At 39.6% G+C, this 18530-nt stretch overlaps 1 protein-coding gene across 1 annotated transcript in view; it reads right to left on the bottom strand.

The window, feature by feature from the left end:
• Positions 1-18296, bottom strand: part of LOC107159747 (zinc finger protein ZFP2-like) — a 28480-nt gene extending 10184 nt beyond the window's left edge. Inside the window, exons 1-2 of the mRNA XM_048787820.1 lie at positions 17998-18296; positions 17474-17598 (exon numbers count right to left, since the gene is read on the bottom strand). The gene's annotated coding sequence lies outside the window, so the exon portion shown is untranslated. The remainder of the gene's footprint in view (positions 1-17473; positions 17599-17997) is intronic.
• Positions 18297-18530: the final 234 nt, after the last annotated feature.

Genomic DNA, 18530 nt, shown 5'->3' with positions numbered 1-18530 from the left:
CTCCAACTTTACAAAATAAAATATAAAATTAAGGCATCAACACAAGAATATACATTTTAATTGTGATTTTATATATCATAAGATCAATTATTTCTCAAAGGAGAATGTTCTGGTGAGTAAGAAGGGTAATTCTAAATTTTCAAATGCACAGCCATGAATCAGAGATTCACTAAAATATGACCTGGTTTTCTGAAAATGTAGCAGTAATTCCAATCTGAAATAAGAATAGATCAATTAATAGCACATTGACCATTTGATCATTCACAGATCATTGCAAATCTATACTTCTCACTAAGAGTTTTTCAGGTCTTAATGAAGAAAACCAAAAGAATGTGATAGTAGTACTGGTATTCATCTTTTATGACAATTTGTCAAACACCCAATAAATGGTAGAGCTTGATTTTTACCCAAGTCTATTTGACCTGTAATTCAAAAAAAAAGCACGGGGAGCTTTAAAGTCAACATAAAATGTTAGTGTTAGAATTTTCAGAGCAGGACAGTGATTATTAATGAGAGGACTAATTGAAAAATGTTAAATAGAAACAGGATCAGATTGATCAAGTGATATTTATTTATGTTTCATGTATACATAAGTAGATATGTCATCTTTATACATTGAAAAAACAGACAAATTTTCATGTAAATGTAAATATGACATATATTCCTGGTTCTAAAACATAAATCAATTTTGGATGAATGCTGTCTTAAAAGGCATTGAGATAGACACCTTTAAGGATAGGGAATAAAATAAGAGCCACAGTTACTGAATCTTTTACACTCTTCATGTTGTCCCTGTTACTAAAAAATTATTTTGAAGAAGACATTACAATTTTCACACACTTGGAAAGATATAATTCTTATTTCTTTCATGGAAAATGCAAGATGTTATGAGATTATGATTGTGAGCTGCAGGTAGAATAAAATGAAAGCCTACAGGATTGTGGTCTGCTTCAGGAGCTCTGTTAATAAAGCCAGTGTCTCCATTAAACAAAAGACAGGCAGAGGCTGCTTTACCCAAAGCAGGCCATGAAGAAAAATTATTAAGAAAGAAGAGTTTTGTATCAAATATGATGGTTTATGTAGATTATTTAGAAAATCCTACCAAAACACCTAAAGACAAAGAGAAAGACATATAACATTATAGGGAAAATGTGGCAGACAGCATTTATACAAAGCAAATAAGGTTAAAAGAGTTGAAGAACAAATGGAACAAGTTGGTAAAAAGTATCAATCAATATAAAAGGACACATCATCACTGCTGTGATGTCTGTGGCCAAATCAAAACTAAATGACATAGTAAGTATTTCAGCAGACTTTCCATGGCATTGTAGAGATTGAGTCTCTTCTAATCATTCTGTTCTTTTAGACTTACTTCGTTCTTTGGGGCAATGAATGTGCATTTTATTAACTTTTGTGTATTTATAGATAGTGGAGCATCCAGATGGAATGAAAACAAAGCAGGGTTCACTTCTTCTAATGACCCAGAAACATCCTCAATGGGAATCTAAGATACCAAGACAATCTGATGTCCATTTACCAAAAAGAAAACCTTTTGAATCCCGCAGGTCACATATGCCTGGCCTGGCTTTGATGAAGTGAAAGAACAGAGGGCTCCTGATATAGGGGGGACATGTGCACCATATATGTTTTAAACAGAGTTCAAATTGACTGTTGTGATAAGAAAGTGAAGCAAAGTGGATTTAAACATGTTAAACACAATACTGGAACAGTGGAGAAGTAACAGTCTGCATGTTCCATAGTAGTTTGGGAGGAAAATTCAAAGCTGCCCCTGACCTGGGAAACTCCTGGAAAACAACTACATCTTCCTCCTACTTCTCTAGGCTTCCTTCTCAGGAATGATAACCTACCATTCAAACCCATATCTGGAAAATATGGGACTCATGAAAAAAAAATGGGTCCCAAGGACCTTCCTTTGTAAGCTTAAGATTATTAACTCAAACCTCTCTGCTTCCTGATTTTATTCATTTAGTTTTAGATGAGAAAGTATCACTACTTAATAGGTAAAAGTATTCACATTCAGTGGGATTTTGTTTTCTGATTGGGATTGCATCTAGGGACTGTTTACAGGTTTACCACTAGCAACATCTGTAGCCCTTTTTTACTTTTTGAGTCATGGTGACCCTAAGCATTTAAGGCTGTTGTAAACCATGCAATCCTCCTGCATTGGCCTCCTGAGTAGCTGGCATCCCAAGCATGCATCACTCACAATGCCTGGCCAAACTCAGTCCATGGGAGGCGAGAAAAGTGTAAAGGACTTACATTCATACCTGAAATGGAAAAAACATCCACCTTTTTCAGAAAGCAAATGTAATATTTGGTTACTATCTCCATGATAACAAATAATTTACTAAACACAAATCATGTGAATAATTCTAGGATCTGCCAAACCTTATCTCACATGTTTTAGTATTAAACTCCAATATCAATATGATAAGATCTACCACATATTGACTATCACATGGTTTCATAGATGAGGAGGTGATGACTTGGTATATGGGATTTACCCAGGCAGCTACCAATCAGTTTTTTAAAACTACATTCATTTTTATGCTGCCAAAATGGGAAATAGATTTTCCCTATTTATTATTTCTGGTAAAATTTCCAAAGCTAAGCCTGGGAATTCCATTTAAAATCACCTCCCAAACACAGAGCACAAGAAAATCCCATGAAAAACACTGTGAAGGAGAAGAAAGGCAAATAAAACATTTTAATAAAGTAACATAAGACTGACTTCCTTCCCTAAAGTACAACTGTATACTGTAGCTTTGGATATATTTTTTTATGTTTGAAGCTTTATTAGTAAAACACATTTTACAGTTAGGGAAAAGTTGAAGCTGAAGTAAGTAAAGAAATCTTTTCAAGGTGACAAGCCCAGGAAGAGCAGAGCTGACTGTAAAACAGACAGGTCAGACCCAAGGTTAAAGTCAAGGCATCCTGACACCTTGGACCTTTTCCCACCCCATTCTTACTGAAGTACAGTGTGGACTCTTGTACACCTGAAGGGTGTGGGTTTTCCTTGAACTTTGGGATACTCTCCTTGTATTCAAAACTCAGAGAAAATGCAGAGAGGAGAAGGAATTCTGTATTTCCCCCTCAACACCATGATCCAATTTGTAGGCCAACAAAAATCTGCATGTAATGGAAGTTACAGGAAAAATATTCATGTTCCAAGGGGTTATGATGTAAATACAAATGGATAAAGGAGATGCCTCTAAGCCCCAGGCCAGCCAGTTTTCCCCCAAGTCTCCACCCCAATCCTCAGCCTGTCCTCTAGGAAGAGATGACCAGGAGGCTGATGGTCTACAGACAATCTTAGTGAAATACCCCTGTGGGTACCAAGTGTCATCACCAGGAAGTTCTTAAATTCAGCACCAGGGAAAAAAATAGGACACTGGATAAGGACATGCCAACTAGTAGGTTTTCTGTTGTAGTGAGCATTTCATTTCTGACATAAATAGCTAAAAGTCACAACTTAGAAGAGGAAACATTTATTTCAGCTCACAGTTTCAGAGCACTCAGGCCATGGTAGTCTCACTCCAAAACAGAAACATCAGGGAAAAAGAGCATGAAAAGCTCTTCAGCTCATGGCTGCCAGGCAGCAGAGAAGGAGGAAGGTGCTGGAAGAAGATGGTCCTGTTCAGGGCTGCTCCAGTGACCCACATCCTCCAACTAGTTCCCTTCCAATCATCCATTCAGTTGTTACTGGACTAGTCCACAGAAGTCAGAGCCCCCAAGATCCAATCATGGTCTAAAATCCCGTCTCTCCATCTTGCCACAACTGGGGGCCATGTTTCAATACATGAGATTTTGGAGACATCCCAGATATAAACCAGAATACTTGTTAAAAATATGGTGATGACTGTGTCTAAGGAAGAAAAAAGTAGGCACAAAGATTTTTAAAAGCAGAGTCTGGAGATTATTCTCTGCCCTCAAATCATATGCAACATTAACCTCCTGAAAACAAACTTTTTCAAAACCATCATCCATTACTGAGGGGTATATGACAATTAAAATACTGTGTCGGCTTCAAATATTGCATGGGTAAAAACTGTTAATAATCCTGTGATCTGCAAAGAGAAAATTGATATTTTGGAATCTGTGGAGGAAACTCAAAAATAAAGGATTTGTTGTCAGCCTTGTGAGCAGCTATAAAGGGAAGAGGATCTAATTTTGAGATCCTGCCTCTCATATTGTGAAAGAATCAGAGAAAATAAATAACCCTGGGAAGAAAGGAAAATCTGACGTCTGCTCTCAACAAAGCACCTCCTACACAAAGACCACATCCACCAAGTCAGCTTCTCCCAGTGTGATGATGTCATATTACAACTCAGTTGATGCAGCAAGCCAACTCTGGCCTCAGCACAGAACAGCAAAAGCCAACCCTGGCTACACCAGGAAGGAGGAAGCTAGGTGAGGCTCGTGCCTGCATGATCAAGGCTTCTGACACTTTCTCTCTTGGTCTATTTCACCACAGCAAATAAAGATCCCAAAAAGAATACAATAATTAACACATAAAAATTGGAGTTGTACAGCAATAATATTTTTTTAAAAAGAGTTAAAAGCAAGAAAACAAATATTTTGGCTAGCTCATGTAAGGAGTCTGTTTGACCTAGATTTCAAAAAGAAAATCTTTTTGCCGAGGAATAAACTTGTATGGAGAACTCACAAGCTCCGGAGACAGATGGATGGGTGATATGTATCCCCAGAATGAATCTGTCTCTGGAGCTGAGGCTTGGAAACTAAGGATTTAACTCTGGGAGCTCAACACCACCTTCTGTTCTCCAAGAAATTTATACAAGAAAATCAAGCAAATCCAAAAAACAGATTGATCAATTCAACTCCATTAAAATGTAGAGAAGTCCATAAAAATGTAGCATGAAGTGAAAAGAGACCCTGCTTCATAAGAAGTTATTTATATGAAAGAAATATAGGTAAAAAATGTATTGTCAGTAAAATATGTAAAACAGGAAGAAGTAATAAACATACAAATTAATTAAATGTAATAAAATGATGGAAATTGTGTTTAAATTAAAAACCATATAAGAAAAGTGCTCAATGTCAGATTATGAATAAAAGCAATGTAAAACGACATCAAAATAAGTAAGAGTAAATGTTCATGAGGAACAAACACACATGCATGCATGCCCAGATGATTGACACATTTCACTGACATTTACCAGTAGATCTGAATTTATGCATAATACACAATCCACTGTTTTTTCCCAAGGATTAAAATATTCATGAATCATTAATATGTGGGGAAAAGTTTAAAAAAAAAAAAAAACACTGTCAACATGATCAAAAAACAAATTTGAAACAATTCAAGATCCACAGGCAGTACAACTAAGGAATCAATTAAGAAGAACAGAGCCCCAGACAGCAGCACCGCAGAGTGTGTTCAAGAGACACAGGCAAAGAAATGGTTGAAAATGAAAAGAAAAGAAAGAAATTCTGAACATAATCCTAATGGAATAGCAGTGGGAAAAGTAAGTTATGCAAAACTCAAAAGTAGTACAATCAAGCAAGCAAAACAAAAAAAATGATTTTGAGAAATACATGGTAAAATTATGAGCAGTGACTAAATAGTCACAGGACTGTCATTATCTCTGTGTGCAGAAGGAAGAGGAGGTCCATGAGACACACCAGAAATGCCAAAGCCCATGTGTTTATCTAATGAGGACCCCAGGGGTGTTTAGGTTCTCATTATTGAAACACAGCATTACTTTATGGAAAGAATTACCTTGGCTTCTTCAGAGCATTTCACCTAATTCACTCCTATTTTTAAACCATGATTAAAAATCTTAAACCTATATCAAAAAATAAAAAATTCAAGTATGTGGATAAACTGGAATGTTTGACACCAAGATTTTATGAAAGAGACAACAAGAAAACAAATCAGCAATATTTCCGTTCCTGCACAAGATCACGGCCCCTGTGCCCACCCAGTGCTCTAGGCCTCGGCCTCAGAGTGGCCTCCCAACCACTCCTGTAAATCCCAAGACAATTAAGAGACACCTATTTAAAGGATAATATTCTAAAATATAGAGATGTTCTCTCAAAAAGAGATTGAGAATTCTAAATGGTTAGGATGGATCAACTAGTCTATATTGGGAAATTACAATAATCAATAAAAGGTAAATCAATTCTTATCATTTAAATATTTGTACTATTATCTATAACTTAAGCTGATGATACTATGGCTTATGTGAAGCCTTTACTCAATTTTATTAAATAAAGAAAAGAGGGAAATAGAACCCCAGAGGCACATACTAGGTCTTGCAAAATATTTCAAATTTTTCTTACATTGTAATATTGAGAGTCTTAATGTTACTGAACACAGTTCAGTAAATTAAATCAGATTTCAAAGGAGAGTTTAAACCTGTCATCATGAAAATGACTGAGAAACCTGGCACAGGAAGGTAAATTTCCAGCTACAGAGTTTATAGCTATGTAGTTTCATGAGCTTGTCAGGTAAGTGAAAATTATAAAGAGCCTTCTATAGACACACTTCACATGTCCACCTTTAATGTGCCTTGCAGTGTGGACTGAAAAATCTACCCATGAAACTAGATTAATCATACTGACTGTAACAGTCAGTTAGACCTACATGCTGCTCCTATGGTAAACAGGCTGTCTACGAGTATCTTTTGAGAAAAAGACAGCTTATGAGAAAACTAAACCAGCCAATTATGCTGGTCCTTAGTAATTAAGACTACTTATCTGGACAATTGTCAAAATAGAAAGATTATTAAAATAGATTTTTCCTATACAGGCCAGTTATTTACATAAAATATCCAGCAGTGAATTATTGCCCTAATCATTCTACAATAGAAGTTAATACCTTTTCTAAGTGGATGGATTGTACATGTCTTGTCAGTACAATACAAGATATCTAGAAATAGTGGATATATTTTAGGCTGGTCTCCTAGAATGGACAAGAACAATCACATGAGGATGCCATGACTCCTAGAAACTTTAACTCTCAGTGAGATGGCATCCAAAAGGATATTTGATGTTTGACTTCTGTCTTCAGAGTATTCACATTACTGACAGACCTAATAGACTACTTAAATGTGAAAATTAAGAGAAAAGATAATAAATATCCTGCAGCCTGTAAGAATACAATTTATTGTATCACTAGTTATTGCCAGCTAATATTTCAGAGTTATAATATGCTGAAGTTAATGTTCAGGCTTTGAGACAGGTGCATGTCAATTTACCAAATCCAGGCAAGCTGCTAGTCTCATGATCCTTGAAGTGACTACTTTAAATATTATTCTTGCTTCTTCAATTACAGCCTTTGTGGCTACATCTTAAAACTTCAACATACAGATTTTTTTTTTTTATATTTGACTTAAATTACTTCCAAGATCCTTCATGGTCAGATAAGAGCTGATGGAGGATGAGAACTAAGTTACAATGCTCTAGAAAACAATGTAATGAATAATGGGAATGAGCTCTTTGCTCTGAGGTTTATGGAGAGGCTTAAATGCCATACCAATAAAAATGTCTGTTACTATGGCCATATACAATGTCTCCCAATAAAATTGGGAAAAGATTAAGAATCTTCTGATGAGTGTTTGTCATAATAATAATAATAATAATAACCTGGATCTTCCAAATTGATGGTGTTATTGAAATGATATGTTTTCTACTAATTCCTTTTGTGTTTCAATAGTAGATCATGATGACCTCGGATCAAGAATCCAGTGACTGAAAGATATAATTCCCCAGTTGTTGGTGGTGTTTTTTTGTTTTTTTTTTAATTAAGAAAGGGGAATATGTGGGAGGCCACTCTGAATGATTTGCGTCTCCATCCTGGAGTGGAGAGGCTCTGACCATCACTACATCTCATGGTGACCTGGACATTGCCCCAATCCTGGAAGTTTGAGGATGCATCTGCAGACAAAGGAGTGTCACCCATGGATTGAGCTACACTCACCTGTTCCTTTGTGATATTACCCCTTTGCCCTGTTTGGGATAGAAAATTCCATGGAAACATCCTTTGTGTGCCCCCTTCTCTTGCTCTGCCTTTGGGTGTGGCCTTCCTAGATGTCAGTCAACCTGCCGACAGCAGGCATCACAAAGCTAGATTCAGCCCCCTGAAACCTGACCCCTTGCCTCATTTGAATGGCTTTTCCACAATAAAAGGGGTCAGCAGGAGCTCTCTCTCTCTCTCTCTCTCTCTCTCTCTCTCTCTCTCTCTCTCTGTGGATCCTTAAGGTCAGAGGAGCCATCACAGAACCCCCAAAGAAAAATGTATCTCTGTCTCTTGTGTGGTTATTTTATGCAGCCCAGTTCCCCTGGAGTGACCCTGAGTGATTTAGTCATGAGGAACTCGACATATGTGATTGTGCATGCTTATAATTCCAATGACTTGGGAGGCTAAGGCAGATGGATTGCATATTTGAGGCCAGTCTCAGTAATTTAGCAAGGTTCTAAGCAACTTAGAAGGCTCTGAAAAGCCTCGGAGACCCTGTTTGAAAATAAAACAAAGGCTGGGAATATGGCTCAGTGTGTAAGAGACCCTGGGTTCAACCTCTGGTTTAAAAAAAAAAAAAAAAATCTCTGTATGGTCAATGTGACCTTCATTAGACAGAGTACTTGAACAATGCGTGGAAAAAGAAACTGACATAAACCTCTCACAACTAACTGATTCTGTCTTTAAGGAAATGCCTGCAAAGAACAGAAACTAAAGCCAGCTCCACAACCCCCTGCTTTTTGTATAAGGGATTGAATTCAGGGGCAATCAACCACTGAGCCACATCCCCAGCCTATTTTGTATTTTATTTAGAGACAGGGTCTCACTGAGTTGCTTAGTACCTCACATTTCCTCAAGCTGGCTTTGAACTTGGGATCCTCCTGCCTCAGTCTCCTGAGCCTCTGCGATTACAGGTGTGTAAAGCCAGTTCTTTTATTGGCAGCCCCAACAAAGAGGTCATCAATGAAGCCTTAAGAAAGCACGGGAAAGGCCTCCCTATATTAAAAAATATGCCACAGTAAGAACAGGCCCAGCAGGAGATGCTGGGTACAACTGACACTGGGGCCTCACCTGAAGGTGATGACATTGTGATAAAGGTAAAGTGACATGTCAGGCTCAACCACATCCTGTGCTTGTATGTGGTGTGAGGATCGAACCTGGGCCGCAAGCATGCCTGGCGAACGTGCTACCGCTTGAGCCACATCCCAAACACCAATATTTTTCAAAAATCTGAGTATCCAATGGTTATTCTTAGCTTTCCTGTCAAATATATAAAAATTCATACCTACATACAATTGTTCACTTTTTAAGATCATTTTGAGACAGGGTCTATTAAAGATGCAGAGGGTCTCACTATGATGCTGAGACTAGCTGCAAATTTGTGGTCCTTGTGCCTCAGCCTCTTGAATACCTGATGTTACAGGCATGTGTCACCACACCTGGCTTATCATTCAGCTTTTATACTAAATTATATTATAGTTGGAAGCAGTGGCAAAATTTCAAGGTCAGCCTCAGCAACTTAGCAAGATGCTATCTTAAAAATAAAAAATAAAATTAACCGGGGCCAGGTTCAGTGGCACACACTGAACCTAGCAGCTCAGGAGGCCGAGCCAAGAGGACCATGAGTTCAAAGCCAGCCTCAGCAAAAGTGAGGTGCTAAGCAACTCAGTGAGACCTTGTCTCTAAATAAAATACAAAATAGGGGCTGGGGATGTGGCTCAGTGGTAAAATACGCTGCATTCAAATTCTAGTACAAAAAAAAAAAGGCTGTGGATACATCTCAGTGGCCACTCAGTGGCCAAACAACCCTAAGTTCAAACCCCAGTAACAAAAGAAACAAATATGCTGCCACTTAAAATAACATAGATGAAGCTGAAGAACATCATGGTAAGTGAAATGATCCAGACACAGAAAGAAACATTTTGCATACTCTGTATGTGGAATCTGGGAGAAATTTTTGAATGCACAGAGAACTGTGGTTACTAGAGGTTGATCATTAATAATGGTGTATCATATACCAGAACTTCCAAAGAGTAAAAGTTTAGATGTTGTTACTACAGAATAAAGTAATTATAGGAGATGATAAATTTTATTAACACGTATCCACTGTATTTGTTAATGAGATTTGGTGTGATGTTTTCATATGTTCATATACACACGCACATGTTCTGACCACGTCCAACCACCCTTCTTCCACTCCTGATGACCCAGAGCCCTCTCCTGCCAGAGTCAACACTCTATGTTTATATCAGTTTTATTTTAGCTGCCATGTCTAATAGATAGCATGTGATACCTCTTTCTGTGCCTGTCGTTCATGAGTTAGCATTACAGTATTCAGTTCCATCTATTTTGCTGGATATGACAGGATCCCATCTTTGTCTATGGATGGATAATAATACACCATTGTGAATACACAACATACTTTCTGATGCATATGTTAAATTGGTTACCTGTATAACTAATTTTTCTCTTTATATTTATTGCTAAACATACTATTAAACAACATAAATTTATATAACAAAAGAAACAAAGAATAAACTAGGAAACTTGCTCCTTGGCCTGATTTTATCCAATTGAAAACAAGAAATATAGGGGTTGGGGTTGTGGCTGAGCAGTAGAGCACTTGCTTAGCATGAGTGAGGCACTGGGTTTGATTCTCAGTACCACATAAAAAATAAAGATATTGTATCCAACTAAAACTAAAAAATTTTTAATTTTTAATAAAAGTAATCTAGAGCATAAAAAAATTCATGTCCCTCTTTTACATTGAATTTGATGATAAATTAGATGACAATATGCTCACTCTCTTTGAATCTGTCACTCACTAAACAAATTTGGGAGTCTTCGGTTGATTCTATTACACTGAAAACTTCTACAAACAATGAAATAAAACAGCTGGGTGATAGGAGATGAACAATTCATAATCTTTCTGCAAATTTATACTTTCTAATTACTTCACTTTTGACCAAGTCCTATCCAGAAGCATTTTTTAAACAATATATCCACTGCAATGTTTATACTCATATCTTCTATGATCCTACAATGAAACCTCAGGGACCCTGTTCTTCAAACTCAGGGAGCTCAGCATGGATTTTGAGTCCTCTTCCTCACACTTTGAAACACCTAGTCTCCCTTCATCACAGCCCTTGATCCCACATCTCTGTGTTCACACCAGCCTTCTCATCTCCACCTCCCCAGGTGCTGGCACTCCCCCTCCCTCTGCCACAGTTACACCTTCCAGCCTGCTGCATCTGAGCCTCCAGCTGGTCCCCAGTTGACCCCCTTCCCTGCTCCTTTCCCCACTCCTACAGCTTGCAGTCTGCCAGCCTCTCCTAGCAACCACAGCCTCATGTCCTGCCCAGCCTCTCCTTCATCCTAGGATTCACCTCACATGCCTCCTATCAGAGAGCACCCGGCTGGGCTGGGGTCAGTGCTGCAGCCCAGCCCACTGTTGCCCCCTTCTCCTCCCCTTTTTCTATGAACCAGTAAAGAGGGAGTCACACTTCTCTTTTACTGTTTGCTTGCTTTGCCTTTAACTAACACTTCTCTAGAACTACATGAAAAAAGAAAGCAGCACTAACCACTGGGGAGAATGGAGGGTGGTAAGAGGAAGAGGGCAGGGAGGGTTGTTGGGGATCATCAATGCTCTGTGTCTTGTTGGAGGCAGTAGAGACAGGAAGTGCTCCCTCCATGGTAATTCAAGGATCTTTATCATTTTGAAGTTTGCCCTCTTCTTGCTCAATAAGATCAAATTTATTACATAAAAGTTTGGGTGACAGCATAAAGGAGGGATTTAAATGGGCACTAGAGGACACTTTTAGTAATGGATATGATAATTTTGTTGATTGCAATCCACTTATTTCTTAAGTGTGGTGAATCTAAATGGACTCAGATGTGGTGGGAAGAGAGGCTTCCTAGCCAGAAGTCTTGAGCATGATTTCCCACAAGGCCACTTCATAACTCTGGGCTGTGTGAACTTGGGTAGTTATTTATTCTCTTAGGATCTGCTTCCTCCTCTGTAAATATGGGGGTAATAAAGTTTCCTGGCGGGGTTATTGTCAGGATTAAACTCTTTTGAGCATTTATAGCATGGGTGTGTACATATGCCTAAACACAAAAACATAAACCTTTGATGTATGTAGGTATATGTTCATCAAACCTCCATAAGGCTGTAAAAAAGTGGAATGCATCTAAAGCTGAGGTTAAAAAGGAAAATATACAGTCTTTAACCAGTTAGCTATAAAAGGACTAAGAATTTATTAGCAAGTAATCAGGCTCAATAGTTTAGAAGAAGCAAACTTTATGAAAATAAGAGTAAAGAAAATCCTAAGCAAAAGAGCAAAATTTGAAGGTATTGAAAAATGAACCTACACAGAGGATCACTAATGTCAAATGTTCGTGTTTTTAAAAAACAATTGAAATTGAAAGAGCTCTGGTAAATTTGACAAGAAAAATTGTGCTAAATATATATTATATAATTGCACATATATGTACATATGCAATGATGTTTCACTTAATGATGAAGATACATTCTAGAACATTCATTGTGGGATGATTCTGTCATCATAGAGAGTAATGACGAGCCCTAGATGGTATGAACCACTGTGTGCATAGGCTATATGCTACAGCCAGTGCACCTGAACTCTATCCCTAACCCAAACACCATGTAGGTTACCCATGTATGTTACAGAGCTACAGTGTTCAGTGGTAGACCTTGTAATGAAAGGAATTATTAGGCTGTGGAATTAAAAATAAAACCCTTTATACATCTCTTGCTATTAGACAATGATAAATGATAGAGACTGCAGTGCAGGGAAGGAAAAAATGGCATTCTTTCCAAAGAAAGTGATACAGGAATAATGGGACACCTGTGTGAAAATAAAAATGCTATTGTACCTTTCACCCCTACCACATAAGAACTCATTTCAGATGCAATAAGTTCTGAAATAAAAAGAAAATATAAAGCATTGGAAAGTCAATGTAAGAAAGGGTGGGCTAGGGTGTATGTCATGGTGCATGCCTGCAATATTAGTTACTGTAGAGGCTAAAGCCAGAGGATCACAACTGTGAGGCCAGCCCCAGCAATTCAGCAACACCCTGAGGAAAAGTAAAACTTTTCAAAGGGCTAAGAATGCAATTCAGTGATAGAACACCCTGGCTTTAATCCCCAGTATCACAGTAGAAGGGGAAAAGAATAACAACAAATAAAAAAGAGACCTATTTCTCTGCAAAGTTACACAAAACAATATTTTTAAAATTTCATATTATACAATATTAAAATGAAAATCCTATTCATAAAATGGTGTCATTAAAGGGTGCAAAGAGAAGTGACAGAGTCAAAGAAACTAATTTCCTCACATATAATCAAACACAGGAAGAAAGGTTTAGAGAGACACCCCAAAAGAAAAGCAGGCAAGAGACTTGAAAAATCACTTTTTATAGGAGACATCTAAGTGTTCAATAATCATAAAAGACTCAACCTCTTTGGAAATTAGAGAAATGTAAAATAAAATCACATCATACACACAAAACTAAATAGTATTAAAGAACATATGAAGTCAATGAATACTCATGAAGTGAAGGTGGAGTTTAAGTTGTCATTATCTATCTGTGGAAACTATTTTGCCACTAAAGATACATGATACTCCCCCACCAGAAACAGAGGCTCCTAGAAATGGCAGCACACATGAACCCTAATGACATAGAAGGACACAGCTGTATTGCTCAAAGGCCTGAGGCCCAGGGGTGTGCCTAAGGAGCCTGCACACTCAGAAAGAGGAACAACAAACTGTAGGAAATAATGGTTTTCAGGAGCCAGACACATTTATGTCATAGTACATAAAATTATTAAAATAGTATACAACATGTCAGTTTTCAATAAATGTCACACAAATGTTGTTTTTAACACATAAGCATATTTTTAAAGAAATGTGTAGAATTTATGAGAAAATAAAATACACATAAGAACATAAAAGACTCAATTACATACCCCATGCATAGATGACAAAACTCTTCAATATCAAGATGACCATTTCCCCAAGTTAATCTAGAATAATATTCCATCAAAATTTCATCATGCTTTATTTTAATAAAAGAAGGGACCACAGCAAAAAGTTCTGACATTCTTCTGGAAGGATAACTATGTGTCCAATTAGCCAAGAAATCTCTGAACTACAATAGCAAAAGCAGCAGCTATCATTTCCTGACTCTAATGTATATGAGTGAACTATATTATTACAATAATAAAGACCCAAGAATCACAACACAGAACATTCCACAGATACATCAATATATATATCAAAACCATTTGTATTGTTAAGTGCAACAGAAGGGCCTACACATCCAACCACATCAAGAAATGTATTTAGGGCTGGGTTTATGGCTCAGTGGTTAAGCACTTGCCTCGTATGTGTTAGAGTCTGTAAACAAGTCTGGATGGCGCCTGGCATATTGCCAGAGGGAGTGGTTTGTGAAGTAAGGCCAGGAGCCATTAAGTGTGGAGATTTCTTATTGGTTGACTGCTGTATCTAGTTTATGCTAATTAATATAAGCTGTGTGGAATGTATAACTACCTCTGTTGTCCTATAATAAACGGCTCCCACTCCTGCTGTATCAACATACACAAGTTGTTCGTCACCCCCCGGTTATTTTGCTGCAGCCGGACTGCGGCAGTATGCAGTGGGCACACTGGGTTCGATCTTCAACATCACATAAATATACAAATAAAATAAAAATATTGTGTCTATCTACAACTAAAAAAAAAGAAAGAAAGAAAGAAAAGAAAAAAAAGAAATGTACCCAGGTACTGATGTTCATGAGACACTCCAAGAGAACTTAGACAGCTGTGAGATCCTCACATCAGGCAGTTCTGAAACATGGGTCCAGGGCATAATAAGAACCCAGTGACATAAAGTCTACATGGGGGAAAGTCATCTTGACAAGGTGAGGATGGACACACACAAGTTTACACTACCTGAGGTTTTTTTGGTTTTGTTTTGGTGCTGGGGATTAAACCCAGGGGCACTCAACCCTTGAGCCATATCCCAGCCCTTTTTTGTATTTTATTTAGACACAGGGTCTCACTGAGTTGCTTAGGGCCTTGCTAAGTTGCTGAGGTTGAAGGATCTCAGGATGCTCCTGCCTCAGCCTCCTGAGCCACTGGGATTACAGACTGTTATAACAGACTCAGGGCCACCAAGCCCAACACCACGTGACTTTCATAAAGATTCACATAAATGTTGTATCTCACATGGGAACATATTTGTTAAGAGAAATGTGTAGGATTTATGAGAAACTAAAATATACAGAAGTCCATAAAAGACTCCATTACACATCCCATGCACCAGTAACAAAAGTCATCATTACAGCAATGACCATTTCCCCCATACTTATCTATATTATCCCATCAAAACTGCTCTGCACATATATGAAAATATCACAGTGAATTTCACCGTTAAGTTTATCTATAAAGCAGTAGTTTAAAATATAAATAAATAGAAGGAAGACCAGGAGAGGAGGGGGAATGGGGAGCTAGGAGGAGAGGGAAAGGGGGAAGTACCACTAAAATGGAGCAAATTAAACTCATGCTTGAATAATTACAGCAAATGAACCCCAACAGCATGTATGACTATAATGCACTAATAAAAAAAATCAGCATGCTTTATTTGTAATGGAATAAGGAACGAAAGAATAAGTTTCTATAATTTATCCACTAAGTTAAACACATGTTGACTTAGCATGAAAAACCAGCCTCTACCTCAGAGCAAAGCCTGTCCAAGGAAGGGACATCACCTTTGTCCTTGGAAGGACCCACAGAGCACTCCTAGGCACATTCCCACCCTGTTAAGTTGTTTATCTACAAATAACAGGAGAGATCTGCTGTGCCAGGTGTCCCTGACTCAGTCAGGCTAGGTGGGGATCCATAACAACCCCCTAGCAGCCACCAATCAGCATGAGACAGGGAAATACCTGGGATGCCAGATGACCCTCCCAGTAGTTTATGGTGGTTGATAATATGTTGGGAAACCATGTAGTTCAGCGCGAACACCCCTCTTGGCTTAAACCAATCAGTTCAAATGAATACCCCTTTTGTACTGACCAATCACCCCTACCCAACTTGTTCCCGCCAGTGAATGTACTAATAATGTTTTAGAGTTGTTATTTGATTTTCCTGCGGTGTGCGATGATTTGCTAAGAGATGCTATGATGTATGTGGGGGTCCCTGCCTTCTCCAAAGAATGTATAAAACTGCTTCAAACCCTGGGCTCGGGGCCTCTCAGCGTCACCAGTTGCTGTGTGCACGCGGAGGACCGAGCTAGCTTGCAATAAACACCTCTTTGCTGCTTACATCGATCTTGGTCTCTGGTGGTCTTTTGGGGGTCCTGAATTTGAGCATAACAGCAGAGAAACCTTTTACTTATAAGAGCAAAAGAAGTAGCTATCATTACTAGATAGTGTATATCATGAAACTATAACACTACCATAATAATCAAGGATTCACAGTATAAAAAAAAATCCATAGATGAATCCATATAATTGTTTTTGTCTTGTTGTTGTTTGTTTATTTGGTACCAGGGATTAAACCCAGGGGTGCTTAACCACAAAGCTTCATCCTGTTTTTTCTGAAATTTTATGTAGAGATGTGGTCTCACTGAGTTGCTTAGAGTCTTGATAAGTTTTTGATGCTGGCTTTGAACTCCCAATCCTCCTGCCTCAGCCTTCAGGGCCTCTGGGATCACAGGTGTGCATCACCGAGCCCAGTTTATTGGCATCAGATTCACCATTTTAGGTCAGGAGCCATTTTATCTAGAGGCTTTTAAATTTCCATTTTGAGGCAACACTGCTTAGCTTCCCACAAGAACATGTGAGCTCTGAAGGATCCAACCCCACCCCAGCTTATGATGAAACCCCTAAGCAGCTTAAGGAACTCCTCCTCCAGCTAAATCCTGCCCTGGGAGGGCTGAGGCTTTGCCTCCTGCTACTGACAATAAAGCTCTGGCTTGGGATTCCGGGCTGTGGCCTGGTGTTTGGACTTTGCCTGGACATTGCAAGTGTCCTTTCACGGCTGAAACTTGTACTCTTAAATCCAATAGAAAGGTCTGTATAAATCCGACCATATCTAGGCCAGTCTCAGCAATTTAGCTACACCCTGTCTCAAAATAAAAAATAAAAAGTACTCATGTAGCCCCAAAACAACCACTAGCAAAATTAAGTTTCTCTTCTTGTCACCAAGATTGTTATAAAGAATGTCAGCAGTATTTTTCCTCCAGAGCGCTCACTGTGGGTTGAGCTTGCTCTTTCTTGTAAAAGCCAAGTTTGCAGACAGATGTCACAGACTTCTCAGGGAGCTTGCTGAACAGAAGCTTCACTTTTGTTTCCCTTGGTAACAACCTGTGTCACCTACAAATATGGGATAAGGAGTAGCTGCCCTGTAACCACGCACTGACTATAAATCTCAGAGAAGTTCCCTACCAGGGTCCCCGCGTTGCTCCATCTGGACGGCTGCAACTTAAGTAAACCTGCTGCCCGCGAATTCCTCAGGTGCCGCCCCCTCCGCCCTACATCAGAACCAGGGATGGAGCTCCTGGTAAAGCACCCTGCGGAAGGAAGGTTGGGAAGGAGGGAGAAAAAGCAAGAAAGCCAGCTAGCTTAGGAGGACGGCGGCAGCGAAGCCCAGAGCCACTGCTCCTCTCCTGCAGGAAAATCCCACGTGGAGAGACTTCTCCAACCGCCATCCCGCCTGTCAATCACCACCCACCTGGGAAGACCGGGCTGCTGACTCTCTAGGGCTAGCTGAGCGGGTGCAGCAGGCTGGGCAGGAGCTCTGCTGCCGACACGCTCCCCACCTGGTTGGCCAGGGGCCTGAGGGGACACTGCCAGGAGGAGGGCTCAGGCCGCGGACCCCGGAGTCCCCAGCAGCTCCTGGCCCCACCGTAGCCATTCCCGCGGTTCCAGCGACCTCCTTCCCCGGGCTCAAGAGGCCCCGCCACACTCACCATTTCCTGGCGCTCGGGAGCCAGGCGGCCACCAGGGATCTTCAGCACCCGCAGGGCAAAGCCAGCGGGACCCCAGGACTGGCGACGGAAGCCGAAATCGCGAGAAGGGCGGCTCAGAAGGAAAGGGCCCGGCCAGACGCGGAAGCCGCCCTGGCTGTGCCAGGATTGGACGGTTCTCCCCGAGTGCTCTCCACTGCACAGGGCTGCAGACCCGCCCCGCAGGCTGAGCCCAGAGACCTTTCTGAGTGACAGTAGATGACGTCCAACCTAGGAATCAGTGAGGCCAGAATGACAGGTTCCTGGCGGCAGTTTCCTCTTGAGGTCTGTGAATTGAACAAGAGGGCCTCAGGCTACAGCTAATCCTAGGCAAATTTTCCTCTTAAAAGAGTGATCTACTTTTGTATAACCCTGAGGGTCTCCTTCCATTTCCATGCAAAGTACATACAAGAGGAAGTGAGGGGAAAGGGAAAAATAATACAAGGGGGAGAAATGAATGACAGTAGAGGGGGTAGAGAGAGAAGAGGGGAGGGGAG

This window comes from Marmota marmota, unplaced genomic scaffold (assembly GCF_001458135.2).
Source record: "Marmota marmota marmota unplaced genomic scaffold, marMar, whole genome shotgun sequence".
NCBI lineage: Eukaryota > Metazoa > Chordata > Mammalia > Rodentia > Sciuridae > Marmota > Marmota marmota.
Note: the sequence above shows the minus strand (reverse complement) of the source record. Positions and strands in the feature narration are given on the sequence as shown.